This window comes from Anser anser (assembly GCF_964211835.1).
Source record: "Anser anser genome assembly, chromosome: 2".
Classification (NCBI taxonomy): domain Eukaryota; kingdom Metazoa; phylum Chordata; class Aves; order Anseriformes; family Anatidae; genus Anser; species Anser anser.
The window spans coordinates 122,848,434-122,865,341 of record NC_139721.1 but is presented as its reverse complement, the minus strand read 5'-3'; the positions used below and the strand labels follow the sequence as shown (position 1 = coordinate 122,865,341).

Here is a 16,908-nt window from a genome sequence, read left to right as displayed (position 1 = left end):
TATTATATAGCCCTGTCGTATTGTACCTAACTCATCTTGATATTCACACAATGCTCCCTTTTATGTGAAGAATTCTATTAATATAGACTTGCAACACAGGTTCAAGACACAAAATTATTCTTGATATTCCTGCTCGATTGTTTGCTTACTTTAAACACATGCTTCAATCTCATAAATATGGGTTTAAGTGCCTTTCCATATACAGACTATTTGCTAAAGCTTAGGTATAACTCAAGCAACACAGTCATTTCCAAGCAAAGTTTACTGTAGTTTCTTAGGGTACTGTAAGCCCTGACTGGCAGCACTTGGTATGGAATTTACCAGACTCAATAGATGGCTTAGAAAATAGGGAGTCACTTCCTTCGTTGTTCACTTCGTTTTCCCAGTGTCTCACCTTTCATAGAACAAATGAGTAGCCTCTCCAACAGCAACATTAAGGGAAAAAAAAACAAGCAGCAAGGGAGGAAAAGCACTTCACTGTTGGCAGCTCTTTTTATGCCTCAGTTTCTCAGGATTTTCAAATGTCTATTCCAATTAGTAGACAATTATGGAAGAAACAAGAGCAAAGCAAGGCTGGAAATGTGACAGAAGTTTTGCTGGAATATGCAAGTACAGAAACATAACACAAAGCTAACAGGCTTGAGATATGGGGCTTTGCCATAGAGCCTCAAACAAATTCCCAGAGGAATCAATGACTATCCCAAATGGTATCAATTCTCACTCCAAATGCACCTCACCCTTCCTTTATCTTGTTTTCCATAAACAAAACAATCATATCAAAACAAATCACTCTGACCAAGTATCTAATTCCTCATGTAGGAAAGGAACAAGCCAAGTATGATAGATGCTAGTCACCTCACGTACCTTGCACTTGCAAGTTACTCATATACTTCACAACGAAAGCAGAATGAGAACCTATATAAAACAGAATGGCATACAAGAGCAGGGCAGGAGGGAGACTGTGACAAGGATATCATTACTGGGAGAACAGGATACAAAAAAAGCTACCAAAGACATGCTGCTGCAGCTGAATTATGTAGAGCTCTGAAAAGGAATGAGCTCCAATTTAACACACTGATTTATTCTCTGTTTCTGTTTCCTCACTTATGACGTAATCATTAATCAGCTACTTCTTTTCAGTGAGAAAAACTGCTTTTTGATTAAATTAATCATGAATACAGTCCAGAAATAGTTCCCTGCAAGTATTCTTTTGAGCAAACACTTCACTCCCACAGATTTTCACAAAAAGCTCTACAGTAGATAAAATAGGTGCAAACATGATCTAAGCAAAACTCTATTTAGCAATTGTCAAAACATTAGTGAGTAGATTTCCTCATTATTCACTTGGCTCTGCTGGTATCTTCACAGTCAGAGCACAGATGAGAACCCTGCTGCACAGTAACAAAAGGTTTCTAGCTGGGCTGGAAACCTCTCCCTTTACCTTGGCATTAGGTGCCTCTGAATGTGAGGGCCAGAATTGTTTCTGGCAATTCTCAAGAGGCAGAGAGGGAGATCGTAAGCCAAAATATGGCTTTTGAAGCAAGAACAGAGCTTCTGCAAAAGCCATTTGCTTGCCTACAATCATTCTTTCATCTCAGGCCATTTGTCTGATCAAAATTGCCTGACCTATCTTTACTAAATAACGTTACAAGGGCAGTTCTGTTCAGTGATACTTAAAGGTTTCAACTTGTCTCTAGATTAAAATCACCATTCTGGAGGGATTCCTAGACAAAGCTGGGAGTCAGAGTCACGTGCTCAGAGCATATAAACGCATCACCCTTTGAGCTGAAATTGTAACTCCTTAATTCAAGGGGGCTCTACCAGTGCACCAACATTAGTGCTCATTACTCTAATTGTATGTTCAGACAAAATGCCTGGTTTGCAAATACTATGCCAACATGCTATATGTTTAAAAAACAACAACTAAGTCCACTGACTGAAAGATCTGAGGATTTGCTTGGGGGCTTGTGTATAACTGCCACTTTGAACAATTCTAAATTTAACCAATATGCTATAAAAGAAAAAAGAAAAAAAAAAACACAAAATGCACAGCACTTCATATACTTGTCACTAGCACTAATTTAAACCACACTGTGGAATAAGCTATTTAAATGGGCTTGTTGACCTAGTTTTTGATCCCAGCTTTTGGGGAAGAAAAGAAGTTGAGAAGTAACTTTGAAGCTTATTTCCTATAAATCATATTTTTACATGGCTCTTTCCACACAGCATTTCAATTTATGATTTTTTTTCCACTGAATGCAGGTACAGATTCAGCTGCAGAATTTTAGGACATGGAAAAGTATTTTAATTCATTATTGCCTTTAAGTGATCCTCATTGTCTAACATTTTGAAAATAATTTTTCCTTTAATCAGTCTTTTTTCTGTCCTCAGTCACTTCCATTTGAAAGGAATAACACCGTCTTAAATATAAAAAGGAGCTTGACACCATACATAACTACTTACAAGGGGGGATAAAGGGACTTTGTTTAATATAGTTCTTTGTCATAAAAATTCTTTCCTCAAGATCAGTCCAAACAATTATTCATTTCTCTTTAATGTTTGTCCCAAGCATGTATTTTTAGGTTCTCCACTGTTCTGTTACACCCTGTACGTGTAAAGTGCCATTCCAAAACATATGATTTTTCCTTGGGACAACAGTCAGTCTATATTTTTCTCACTAGCATCAAAGTTAGAGGTGAATTAAAATGGGTCAAAAAAAGGCTACAGTGCAGTTCTTGCCAGTACCAATGCACTTCCACAAAAAAGTTGATTAACCAAGACTAACAGAACAACTTGTGGGTGAAAGTAAGTATTTCCCTTTTGTATAGGTTTGTGATGAGAAACTGAGTACAGAAGTGGGTATCCATGACTCAGCATTTGTGCTAGACAACTAAATGGTACAAAAGGAGAAAACAGTAACTGGTTTCCGGTAGAAGAAAACTGTAAAACTGGCATGTCTCCCTACTTTCAATGGATGTCTGTAGGAAGGCAACTGGACAACAAAGCCAAGCCACAAGTTGGATGCAATGAATAACATACAGAAATATCCGCTATATTTATGACTTGATTTCTTGCATAGGAAAGACCTTAAGATAGCCACAAGCTAGAAAAAAATAGCTTTGAACTACTTACTGGTAGGTGTCCAACTGTGGCAAGATCAACTTTTTCATGATCTAAGTGACCACACTTTAGTTTGCAACATTAGTTCATCAGTGACTGTGTGACAGTGACAAAGCAATGCAAAGAAAGAGCAAAGGACCTATCATAGTAGAATATCCATTTGCCTTTGAGGGAAAGGCATAAAGAGGGGAAGGAACCTAAAAGAAAAAAAAAATAATATAAATAATTATTCTGGTGAAAACTAACTGTTAATATCTTTATATAAGAGGCCACTGAAACTGCACATCCCTAGGATCGAAGGTTTCAACTGAGTAATAGCTACCACATTGTCAATCTAAGCTTTTCTAGAAACCTTTCTGTGGTAAAGAAGGATCATGTCCTGCTTTCCCTAGGACATGCGAATTCTTCACTGATGTGTGATGCTTGCACTTTGCAGAATTAGGCAATTGTGGAGACAAACATCATCCACTCAAGGATATAGGATGCAAGGGAGACATTTTTACCTTTGATCATATAAAAGCAGTAGTAGTCAATCAGATGAAGCAGGGAATGCAAGAAGTACAGGGTTAAGAAACAAGCATTTAGAAATACTAGAAAAGTCACAACACAAAACAATTTATGTGAGAGCTAGCAAGGCAAGATGGGACAAGGAAAACATATCCTTTTTTCTTTTATATATAGTCTCTAGGAAAGGGGAAGTAAAAAAAGTGTCCATTACTAACACAGCAGCAGAAACGCTATGAAAATATGAATAAAAATGTTGCACCTGAAGAATGTAAGCCATCTTTATCTGCACCAAATAGCCAAGAAAGCATCACCTGAAAAATGTCATGAAACAGACAGTCCAGGGGCCAAACATAAACCTGCGGTACAAATTCATACTTTCTAGTTACATTTAAGAGGAGACAGATGAGACTACATAGACAATTATAGGCTGCACAGACAACCACAATCCTACAGACCAAACTAGCCCCTTTAACTTTAGCCATAAAGTATAATGAGATATTTAAAGAGAAGCTTACTGACCCAGCATTCTTGCAATTTCATTGTCTTCAAAGTTTTAGTTAGTAGAAGCCCCAGGCACACCTTCTGTGCTGAAGGGAGGCAGGGGTTAAAAAAGGAAAAAGTGATTCTGAGCAAGTTAGCCCCATTTTAACTAATAATAGCCCAACTTATCTTGCCAGAGTAATCTTTACCTGAGTTTTGGAATTTTTGCACATAAGAGATCTTTTTCTTACATGTTAAGGAATGTACATATAATTCATATTCCAATCACTCAAAGGTGTTCCATATCACCAATTCCATACCACCAAAAATTAAGGGAGCAATATAATTGTTTCTGCATGCAGTTTACACCTGTTTAAGGTTACTTCCTGAGCACCTAAGCAGTGCAAACAACAGTCAAGTACTGCTAAAACTGTGCAAGTACTCTTTAGAAGAAGGATGGCACTGGGGATTGAAAAAGACACTTGGTGAACAGATTGACTTAAATTGTGGTTTTAATTATTATCTAACCTAGGATATCTCTCAGAATGCATTAAGACAATCAGTTTGCTTTTAAATACTGTATGTCAACATTTTAGTCAATACTTCTATGCATCAACAAATGAAAGCAGACGCCATTTTCTCTGCAGCAGGCAGTACTTCGTGCTCTAGTGTAGAGCACATATGTGAACATCCTCTTCAAGAAAATCACTGTTTAAGAATCCCAGTGAAATGCATGCAAAGAATTTTATGCTCATAGCCCCCCAAGATACTCTACCAAGGGTGGTAGAAAGGAGCAGGGTACAAAGGTGTGAGGGAAGGTTTACCATGCAGAGCATGGGGCTGTCTCCATCCCTCTCCACTGCATTAACACAGCCCACATGGCCCACGTCACCTACAAGGCTGCAGACCTGCCCTCCACAGCACGCTGCTAACATTTGTCTCAAAATGCATGGCTTCCTCCAGCAGCTTCACTTATTTAGTGAAAAAAAAAGTTACAAACCACAAGCTCAAAAGCCTCCTCAAGGCCTTTAAGTGCCTGCCTGATTTCTCCCCTTGGAGTCCTTCAGAGAGTAAAATACAGGAGTTATATCACTTCCTTTAACCAAGGCTCGAAGGAAAAACAACACGTCCATGAGAGAGTCAGGCCTTTGCCTTACACACTCAGGAGAAAGGCTTGCCTTTTTTGCCAGATGCTTGTTTTGGCATACACACACAGGATATCCATGAGTATTCACTTTAATCAGATGCTTACTATACCTTTGCCAGGAGAAATGCTCAGCTGCACATATACTTACAAGCCTTATATTTCTTTAAAACATTTGAATTTCTTAAATATATACACAGAATGCATCTGAGGTTCATTTTTCACTTTTTTTCCTTAAAAAAAAGAAAAAAGAAAAAAAAAAGAAGAAAAAAGCATTCTCCTGAAGACAGCTCCCAAACCTAGTGGAGGTTAAAACCAAACAAACAGGTGAGTTCCTTTGAGGCTACGCTTTCCAGGAAAAGTCTGAACCTACAGTCATGGGATACAGATTTGAAATCTCTGTCCAAATCCCCCACAAACCCCAACCAAAACATTAAAGCAAAATGAAAACAACTCAAAGATAGCAAAAGGGAGTGAAGATAATAAAAAATCACGAGACTTGTGACTTTGTGCCAAAGTTATTCAGACTTCTTGATTGGCACTTCTACCATCAGGAAAAGGAGTTGCTTCAGAAGAAAGAATTTTGTCCAGAAGCTACATCAAGCTGTACAAACTATATCAGTTCTCCTGCTGAAGTGAAGTGGCCTGCTACAAAGAAAAAGGAAGCAGGGTCAGGGGAACTAACATTTAGCCACATGGCAATGAGCCCAAACAGGGGCAGCCAGGTCCCAGAGAGGTTTATAGCTGCTTCTCAGTCGTGATGAAAATCTGAGGTGACACAGCAAGTAGCGGCTGACTCACAGCCTTCTTGCAGCCACTGGTAGCCAGAAAGACCTAAGTGATGTGATTACTGTATTCCTCAGCAAAAGCTTCGTGACTTTCTGCAGGAGCTAACTTAATTATCAAAAGTGTACACTTTAGGCAGATGTTGGATCCCTTCCAGAGGGTAAAACAAGTTAGCCTGAAAAGCTCTACAAGGGAACTACCAGACACATGTGGCTATCACCCAGATGCTTCTCTATCTCTGAATAACACAAACGAGACCACTGCTACCCATCCAGTAAGCCAGACAGGGAAAAAGACACTCATGCGATAGGATATTTCTTTCTACAATAACCAGAATTAGAAGCTATCTTACAAAAAGAAATCTCTCAATGAAAGTAGAAATTGCGGCTAGGATGCCTTCCTATTCTCATATAATCACTTTCCTCCATCCTTATCCTTCCAAGCCAGTGATGTGATGACAGCAGAGGATCAGCTCTGATGAAGTGTGAGAGAAAAAGAACACTAGAAGTGCTCTATCAGAGAGAAACACTTAAAAAAAAAAAAAAAAACATGTTCTCAAGTTAGTTCCCAATAAGCTAGTTCCCAAGTAAGTTCATAAAAATCATGACAAAACTTCACCAGCTCTCTTTACTCTGTTGTCTCTCTCTCTGATTGGATCAATATGCACATCTTCCCAAGGCTGTGAGGACGTTAATTGTTTTTCTTCATACAAAGACAAAACATTTTGTGCCTGTAACAGAATTCGTTGGCACTGAAGACAGGTGCAGAATAGGAAGACACACTGTCAAGAGAGAGTTTAGTAGAAAAAGTTTTCCAGGCAAGCTTTAAATACTGTACTTTGATTGCACCTCTAAGCAGTACATCAGTTATGCAACACATGTTTTTAATACACTCACCACACAACTCAAATCCACCTAGCATGTTTCTATTGCTGTATTCTGCACTTCCTTTTGGCAACCATGCCTAACCTACTTCCATAAGGGAAGTGAGGCTGCATTCTTATTTGGGAGCAGCACAGTGTTGATCAGAAAAGTGTATCACAAGAGGATAATGTTTATAAGACTAAAGTGGGGAAAACCACTAGAGAGCAATTCTGGAGCAACAGCTTTTAAGGTTAGATTATTTTTCCCCAATATATTTTACTTCTTGTTGTGGATGAAAATGATGGGTCCACACAGCTTTTCAAGATCTAAAATAGACAAGCCTTATTTTTTTTTCCCCATGACTTAAAAACATAATTTAGCCTTTGCTGAGCAGACTTATTTCTATACACAAAGCATGCCAGTCAATTACATCGAAACAATTTCATTCAGGTCACTAAGCATCAGTAGGTAGTATGATTTAGTGCCAGGAGTGTATTATAAAAGAGCACAGTAATTTTGAGGTCTGGAATTGAAATGGAAATTGCAATGTGGATGAATATTGACAGTAAGCACATAGAGCAGCAGGGAGAATCCTGCACTTAGCCAATGCCATGTGACCAACCCATTTATGACAAGGAATCCTTCCCCGCCTCAGATGATGATAGCACTGCATTTTCTTAATTCCAGTTAATTTCTAGCATGTGTTGTACAAATGCAGGAGTGGCATGTTCCAAGAAAGTTACTAGAGCACTTAATTTCATAGTTCTAGATTTATAAAAGCCACTTTATTCTCTTGCATAATTGAAAGCTTTATTTAAACCTGAATTTAAACAATATTTAGTATTTCTGATGCCACTTTCTCCTCTCTGAGGAAGAACTGGAATTGGTGGTGACTTATGTTTATTGATCCAAGATTTGTAACATCTTTAAAATAAAACGCTAAAATACAGAAAGAGAAGACTATCTTGTTTTGGCCACCATTACCAGAGCCTCTTTGATACTCTTCAAACTAAAGGCTTTTGGCATTTTCTCACAAAAATGAAAAAAAAATACATCAACTTCTTGTTTTTACCAGCAATTACATAAATAAAACTGATCTGTGGTGTCACATCATGTATAATACATAGCATGATCCTGGAAACACTATGGTTCCTAAAACAGCTTCTAAAAGATGAGTTCTACCTTAAAAAGCACTTGTAATCAACCATCAGTACTTATCTAATTCCAGACTGGAATGCTCTGTTGACAAGGCAGCAGAAAAAATAAAAATAATTAAAAAAAATACCTCAAACTACCACTTTTCTTTATCTTTTTTTTTTTTTAGCTATTCAAAAGAAACATCATCTCTGAGGATCTGAGGACTAGGCCTATTTCCTACCCATGATTATTACCTCTTGCCTCATATACCCTGAGGATCAGAAGTATTACACTATGGATTTTTTTTTTCCCATGTGATGAATTTTACCAATTGCTTTTTATCAGTATCAAAACTATCATCATGTCACAACAACCAAAGATCATCTTTCCACCAAAAGATTTAGGATTATTACAAGATTTGGCCTGGTTTTAAATGACACAGGTTGTCTGCTGAATTAGTCAGTTAAGGGCCCTAAAAATTGACATTTCTATGCAAATTTTACTTTTCTTCCACCCAGCAGTTACGCAGCAGAAATGCAGACAGAAGAAAACACTTTCAGTGGAGTATTAGAGCTCTTAAGTTAAGCAAACGATGGATAAATGGATTATCTTCTTGCACTGATTGCTGCAATATTAAGATTTAATTATATATATACATATATATGTATATACTCAGTATAACAGCTTGCAAACCTCCGTGTCATTGTTTATATACCAGGTGTGTTTGGAAGTTACTCCACAGTATCCTCAGTAGCTGTTTCAAAAGAAGTTATGACAAAGAAACATCTTGGGAGTCCATCAAATGACATTTTTAGATGTAACACTTAACAATATAAAGAGAATCAATGTGAATGCTCAGCTCTATCAGACAATTGTTTCAGGGTAACAGCTATCACAAAACAGTGAGACAAGAAGAAAAAGATACATATGTATGGAATAAATACTTCTGGGTCTATAAAATATTTGAGGATTCATTTCTGCAATTGCAATCAGTGCTTACCTCAGTGGGACTGATCTGACATGTGTTAGTATAATTTATCACAAGTAACATCTACAGGACACACGCATGAATACCTCAAATGTTCAGAGTGAAAAAATTGGTGCTACAGAGACCGTGGGACTTTGGCAATAGCAGTGGGACAAGGCTGTTTCTCCAAATGCCTAATTTCACTTTTAACTCACCTTTCCTTCCAGCCTGATTCTTCAGATATCCCCTCCTCCTCATATCCTTCCGTCTCTGCTCATCAGCCCTTTCAGCAGCTCATGCCAGCCTGCCTTTGAATGGTTAGGCCTACCGTTTGTAAAACAGTTGATATGGTTAAAAACAATTCACTCCCTCCACACCACTGCTTTTGTCCTCTACACACTGGCAACACAGGATCATGTTTTCATTTTGAAAGGACAAAAATCAAAGAACTAAACATTTTCCAATTCTGTTCTTCTAAAAGATTTTCAAAGGCGGGAAACAAATTGCTCATGTCTCGTGGAACATGGATGGGAACCAAAAAGAAAAACTACAGCCTGCTCCTAAAAGCAGTCATTCTCCTAAACTGGAACCAGCATGAACCCTTTGTGTTAAATGGATGGGAATTACAGAAGTATTTCTTTCTTTCACAAGTCCTTGTGAATTTAAGTCACAGGCAGTTTCAAACTCTGCCCTTCAGTAGGAAAAAAAAATAAAAAAGGATGTTATAAAACTCCTTATTTTTCAGAAATATGAAAGTGCTTAGACAGATACACCCTGTTTTTCTGACTGAGAAATCTGATGACAAATAATTAACCAAGACAGAAGCCACCAACCCATCAATCACTGAAGAGCTTTAGACAGTACTGTCCAAAACAACTGTCACAAATGGTGACAGTGCATGTTCCAGTACAGTCTTTTATCATTACTGTCATAAGCCTTGCACAGTTTAAGTGTATTTTATGGACTAGAACATATATTACTAGTTTATATCATCTAGCAAGTCAAAGAGAATTATGTATTCCCTAAATAATCATGAGTTCATTATACCCGTGAAAAAGCATGCAAGCATACAAGATAATTTTGCATAATCTGAAGGAACATTGGAGAAACCAACTCCACTCTAGCATTTTCCATGAAGTTTGAATTAGATGATGGCATTTGGATTTGGGGAATAAGAAGTTCAGCAGGCAAAACCCAAGGATTTTAATGCAGTAGCTACTGTTTCAATCAAGCCAAAATCAGTAATGTGGGCACTTAGCAATGGTTTAATATAGATGCAGAATTTATGAATCATGACAATTAAATAATGATTCATCAGGGAAGTAAGCAAAATCAGCTCTTTTTTAACACTGCATAACACAAGAGTTCAGCAATACATCTCTTTATTTTACAGTTTTAACTGCAGTAGCGTTATTTCTGAGATGCCCAAGTACAATAGCTGTAAAAACAAACAAACAAAAAAAAAAAACAACACTTTGATCAGGGTAGACGCATACTTTACCCTTTTCCCAGACTAATTTTCAATTAAGTCCCATGTCCACTTACCAGGAATATATTTGAATATACAACTGTGCTCCTAAGTATTCCCAAAGCAAGTCAAAGGCTTTCATGTATGGATTTAAAAGCAGAAAAATCCCATCTCGTTCCAATTCTTTGAATAGGAGCTGGCAGCAAGAACACACCCGACTAGTAGAAGAGGGTGTCAGTGTGTGTTCAGTCACACACTAGTCATTCTCCCAACCCCAACACCATCCACTCCCCACAAAACAATCTGAAGCTGTAAAGAAGAGTTCTCTCCTTACCTTAGGATTTCTCCATCATGAAATCTGCCATAGAGTAAAGGACAGAAACAGTCTTAAGAATCTGTAGAAACAAGTGCCAAAAACAGTAGGCCAGCAGCCTGAATTACAGGTTGTTTCAACATTTTTCCTCTAATGAATCAACATCCTAGTGACATGCATCTACCCTATACAATCTAAAGAAATAAAGTGGAACAGCTTACCTTCCTACAAAGGTAAGGCTGCCTCTTTCTTTACCACTTAATTTCTCCTGTGTTACCTTGATTTTACCTCTTTATTATGGTGATTTTGTTCCTCTTCCATATAGATATGTCCCTTCCTAAAGGGAAATTAGATGGGAAACAAGACCATAAGAAGAAGGCTTTTAGAAGCCATTTCTATAATGAAATGGATCAGAATAATTACTTGTTTTAAGCACATTACTTTATATCAACATGTTGCTTTAAATAGGACACTTTAAAGAGTAAATAATACATATTACAGGAGTAGCTGAGTCTGATTTTCTTGTTTTATGTGTAGGTGGTGTTAAATGGGTTTAATGCTGGGGTGAAATTTTACTATTAACTGATGTTCTTTTTGTTTGTATTATGTTAGAGTAAATAGGATATTATGGAGGATATAATTCACTATCAAAAAAATTTGAATTGGCTAATTTTTCCTCTGTGGCAGGAGGAAGGACAAAGACATTATATGATGCTGCAAGGCTTTGGGGTAGCTAAGAAGAGAAACTAGCCTTCCATTAAAAAAAAAAAAAAAGAAAGAAAGAAAGAAAGAAAATCACTACTGGGGGAAACTAACAGCTCCGTGAAAGAATAAGAGAGAGATGGAATGGGATCTTCCTTGCCAGCAGGCAAAGTTCAAGGGCTCGCTGATGTAAGGTCATGGTGAAATAGATTACATCTGAGATGGAATCTCCAGGGATTCAGTTGAACTTTGTGTTCCAGATGTTAAAGAAATGCACCTTTACATGAAGACATTTAGAAGCACAGAGAGACAAGTTTAATAACCCCTTTGTTTCTGTAAAGGCCCTTTCAGGAAAGGATTTAGTATGATATTTTTCCATATTTTCACATTTGCTATAAAATTGCTGTTAAACAGTTATTTAAATAAGCAGGTACAGCTGCTACATTTAAATGCAAGAAAATTGTATTTATTTGCAAGAACCCATTGTGTTCACAAAAAATTACACAAACAGACTTGACAAACTACAGAACTTATGAAACCTGGTGACCTTTACTTAATGCCTTGTATGATGTGACACATTCATACAGGGGACTGTGGATAGAATAAGCAGTTTAGAAAGGGAATCAGCCAGTTAAAATATTACATTACTAGAGGGTGGAAAAAAAAAAGGCAAGAAACAGTCCAATATTGTTCTTTACAAGGGTGCATTTTGAGAAAGCTCTCCCCAAAATGCTTTCTCCAAAAGAGGTACACATTGTGGTTCCTACCCTTTCCCTACAAGAGCACTGCTCTTATGTTACCACTTTTGTTATCACTTATGGTTACAACTGAGGCCTTCAGGCATCTGTGCTTTAGCAGCTATCTTACACAGCCAATAATTTATTAACTTCAATACACAGCATCCTAGCATCTTTCAGCTAGTGAGCCCCTGCAAAAGCAGTACTATTACCTACCCTCATCATACAGGTAGTTTAATCAGGATATCACCACAGGGAGAATATAGATACAGAACCATGAATTATTTTCTCTTTTAAATAGAGTAGGTCAAGAGATATTACAAATGGGATATAAAAGTGGAGGATATCTATTTAAAAACCCTTTGTTGAAACTTTCATTACAGACTGTGAGGAATAATTAAAATGAGAGCACTCTCTCTTTGGTCAAGTGACAAACATAAAGGATAGAAATTTAATAAAACAGGGTAGTTTTTTAGGGCATAAACTATGATAATGAGATGAAATTAAGAATAGAAAATTTTAGGCTAAGTATTGTAAAACTTTGACAGTCGTATCTGTTTTACAGGAGAAGTCCACCACTTGGGACATTTAATAATAGGAGGCCAAAGCAATCAGATTTGTGGAAACAGGTATGAATTAGTTATTTTAATATTTTTAACCCCATCTCAGATTCTTGGGCACCAGGCCCAAGGAGAAAGGACCCGGTTCACACTAGCAGCATTTCTAATATCTGCTATTCTTTCTGCAACGAGCTCAATTTGGAAAGTTGCAGTCCTCTGAATACAGACAACAGTATTAATCATGTGTAACACCTTGAGACAGATAACCATCCCTTCCCTCCCTCACATGGCCTGAGAAACCATTAAAGAGAACAAAGCAGAAAGGCACAGACTGTCAAACTGCAAAGCACTAGAAAGGTTATCGCAATACAGTTGCAGGCTGCTGTCTTTTCCAGCCTGTGTGACAGATGAAAAATTTCATTCTTGTGACAAAAACGGTAATGAGGATGGAAAATGGCACAACATGAATCCAGCTTTCTGACAGGGCTCCTAATGAGAATCAGGATTGTGCAAACTTAATCTAATCCCATCACAATGTTAGAACACAAGTCACAAGGGACTTGCTTATATCTATAGTTTCATATAAACTATTCCCAGGAGCACAAAGCTTACATGGAAAAAAAAATATAAGAGCAGCACTTTGAAGCTGAAATAGGCTTGCACCATCATAAAATAACCTGGTCAATCTGACAGAAGTTCAGCCTCAAACCCCAGCATTGTAATTGCAGCTGATTACACCATAACTGAGCATGCACAATTATTTGCATGCACAAGTGACAAACCACAATCTAAAGGCTGGTTTCCTCTGGTCTAGAAGATAGACTATATAGTGGCTTTTTATCAATCATATTCAAAAACCTCACTATTTCATTTCAAGAGAGATGTACTGGTATTTATTCAGTAATTGAGCTCATATTACACAGCAACTTCACGGGGAATTCTTTAGGTATCAACATATTTATTTGTTTCTTAATCACATTTGAGTCTCCAGGAAGTGTCTTCACACTAACATTCTCTTTCTTTTTTTCTAATCATCTATTGTAAATAAAATCTCAGAATTTTAAGTGCATAAAAACGGTACTCTAAGGAATGTCGTGCTTCCAGGAAATAAAGAATATGATTTCTACAGAATCTACCCAGAAAACACTGTATGCAAGAATATTGTAAAATTAGGCATTAGCTGACACACACACACCACTAAGGCTAGAAACATTCTTAATTTGGGGAAGAAGTCCTAATTATCATTGAGAGACTTCCATCTCATATGCATCTTCCAATTTGGAGAGCTTATGCCTCAGATATGTAAAATATCTGGGATAAAATTCTCTTTCTTTCTCTCTCATTACTCTCCCTCCAGTCTCATTATTCAACTGATACTGAAAACACACATGGGATTACAAGTTAACCCCTTCTCAGCTCTAATAGCACAAAAACGTAATTACTTTACATGCTAGTGAGTTGCATCAGGCAGAGCAAGTCTACGCAAGATCAAATGTAGCACGCCAGTTCAACTCCTGGAGACAGCAGTAGCTTATTGCTCTGGGCTGAGAGCTGCACAGATTCACCCAGCTCCTCAGAAAGAAACCTCACAGTGCTTGTCTGGTAGAATAATTGGGCTACTTTGCTCAGCATTCTTTATATGTGAACAGAGATGTCACTTACTGGATTTTAAAATCTTAAGTATAATGATTTAAATAAATATCTTTATATAATGTTAAAAAATATTCTTTAAAATGGCTCTGGGAGAATACATGCTGGCAAAAATACAAACAAGTCTTGGAAAGCACACATAAGATGAGATCTTGCATGACTAAGTCATGACAAGACCATGCATGATAACTCGTTGTTTCATGTCTTATCTTTTCTAGACTTGGCACTACACAGACAAAATGCTGTGGAGAAAGAAAACATTTTAACTTCACCCAAAAGGTCTAGTCTAATGCACTTATCATGAAAGAACGTATTTTTAAATAGTTTATTAAACCTATTATCTGCCTATTGTGACATTTACTTAGGTAGACATCATGCGATCACAGTACTAGATGATCTATGATCTTCATACATGCCTTTGAAATCTAGTAAGGCTTTCATTTTGTAAGATCACCTTGCCCCCTGGGCAAGGTAGCATTCTTTGCTTCAAAGAAGCAAATTTCTCTAATTATAAAATACAAAAGCAAACCCCAAAGGACTATATTTTCAGTTGTTTGAATCTAGCCACGTATCAGTGTACTATAAAGCTTTCCTCTATCTTTACTTCAGAGGACACTATTCCTGTAACTTTTGCCCCCATCACAGCCACTTGTACAATGTAAGACCAGAAGTTAGAACAAAAGCAGAAAAGACCACTTGCTGGTATAAAATACCTTTACACACAAGAAGGATTCAACTTCTGTTACCAATGTAAACACTGATTATAAAGTGGATGTACCCTTGGACATTTGTAGGATGCATAGAAAAATGTGACAGAAAATGGTTTATTTACCATCCTGCTCTAAGGATAGCAAAGCATTCTCTCAGGTTCATTGTCAAGGGTTTTGAGCATTTCATTCCCATTTTTTTGTGGCAGCAGAAGGCTCAAAAAGAAAAAAAGGTAAAAGAAGCAGAAAGAGACAGAGCAACTTAAATGACAATGATATTATGTGCATTATTAACATCTCCCTGAAGATCTAGAAGCTAGCTGCGATCATTCAGGTGAGAAGATGCCGGCGCAGCAGAGATCACAAGAAATCGGGTTGTGAAAGAGGCCTGATTTAACAGCCCATCACACTGCTGCCTCAACTAATGGAGAACGCAGCTGCACAGTACTGCCAACAACTATGTTTTAAAGTTTTATTGTCCTTCTTCCACATCTTCCTTCTAATGGTATAATCAAGAATTATTTTCTAGGACACACCAGAAGATGGGGCAGGGTGGAGAGGGTAATTTATTGAAACTCTTCTGATATAAGAGTGGTAAAGACAACTTTAGCAAGCATGAGTTTTGTTGTTTTTTCCAAATGAACTCATTTGAACTTCAGGAAAACTTTGTGCAACTTTTAATGTGTTTGTGGTTCTCAGATGAAAGGACTGCAGGAGAAGTGCTTGTCATGGCTGTGGAAGGGATAAAGGCTGGCAGCAGCAGCCCCCAGGACACACAGGAGTGTGACCAGTAATAACATTGGCTCTGGTGCAAGAATCAGGCACTGGAAAGATAAGCTGTATCACTTTCCAGTTCTTCCAGAGGTTTACAAAAAACACTTGGCACAGTATCAGTAAAAAAAACCAGCAGTGGGGGAAAAAGCCATGCTTCCCGAGCTGCCCCTGTCTCCATGGGTTCTTAGTCAATTTGGGGTATTTCCACTCCCAGCTCAATCAGTAACTTGTCAGCTGGTGCCTTCCCACAGACCCTGCAAAAAAACAAGGCTTCCAGATTTTTAACAAAGATACAATCACAACAGTAGTACAGTCATATAAAACCCTTCATATTTGAATTAAATATATAGGTAAAATTAAGTTTTGTGCATGTTATTTTTTACTTCATGTGGTAAGATACTAAACAACTGGCCATTGCAGGAAGATCCAGCCAAATTCAGGGGCATTTTTTTATCACAGAGTATCACATGCCAAACAATGTGAAAGTTGTGTCAAACGGTCACGAGCTGTGGTATGTAAATGTACATACAAAACTGGAACCTACTTATTGTTCCTCAAAAATACACGGAAGTTGTGGTTTTTGGTTTTTAATTCAAGAGGAAAATGTAACCTCTGTTTCTGATGATTTGCTCTGTACTGCAGGTGCCCTGTACATCCTCAGGGTGGGAATTTCACTCGGAGCATGGTGGAGCACACAATTTCCCTGGGACAACAGGCAGCATAAGGACCATTGCTTCCCAAGGTGTGAGATGACCCATCCCCTGCTCCCAGCTGCTCCCATATCACCTGTTTTCACGAGGGAAACCAGAACAAAACAGCAGCTTCAGCAGGGACAGACAGGAAAAGCTGCACAGAGATTTCTTAAAACAATAATAATTCTGAACAAGCACTGGCTGATGGGCCCAAGGATTGAATTTTGAGGTAAGTTTCTTGAGGCAAGTTTCACAAAAGCAGGGTGGAAAATGTGGGAGGCTGCAGCTGCATACAGCATTA

The 16,908-nt window shown here is 37.7% G+C and overlaps 1 long non-coding RNA gene across 2 annotated transcripts in view; it reads right to left on the bottom strand.

Annotated features, from left to right (window-relative positions):
- Positions 1-16,908, bottom strand: part of LOC310894663 — a 138,613-nt gene that overhangs the window by 3,541 nt on the left and 118,164 nt on the right. The window contains exons 5-7 of one of the 2 annotated variants that reach the window (XR_014580071.1): positions 11,007-11,122; positions 10,807-10,867; positions 9,220-9,328 (exon numbers count right to left, since the gene is read on the bottom strand). This is a non-coding gene — a long non-coding RNA (uncharacterized lncRNA). Of the gene's footprint in view, positions 1-8,841; positions 9,329-10,806; positions 10,868-11,006; positions 11,123-16,908 lie in introns of those variants that run through there. The other variant, XR_014580072.1, reaches the window with a different exon arrangement.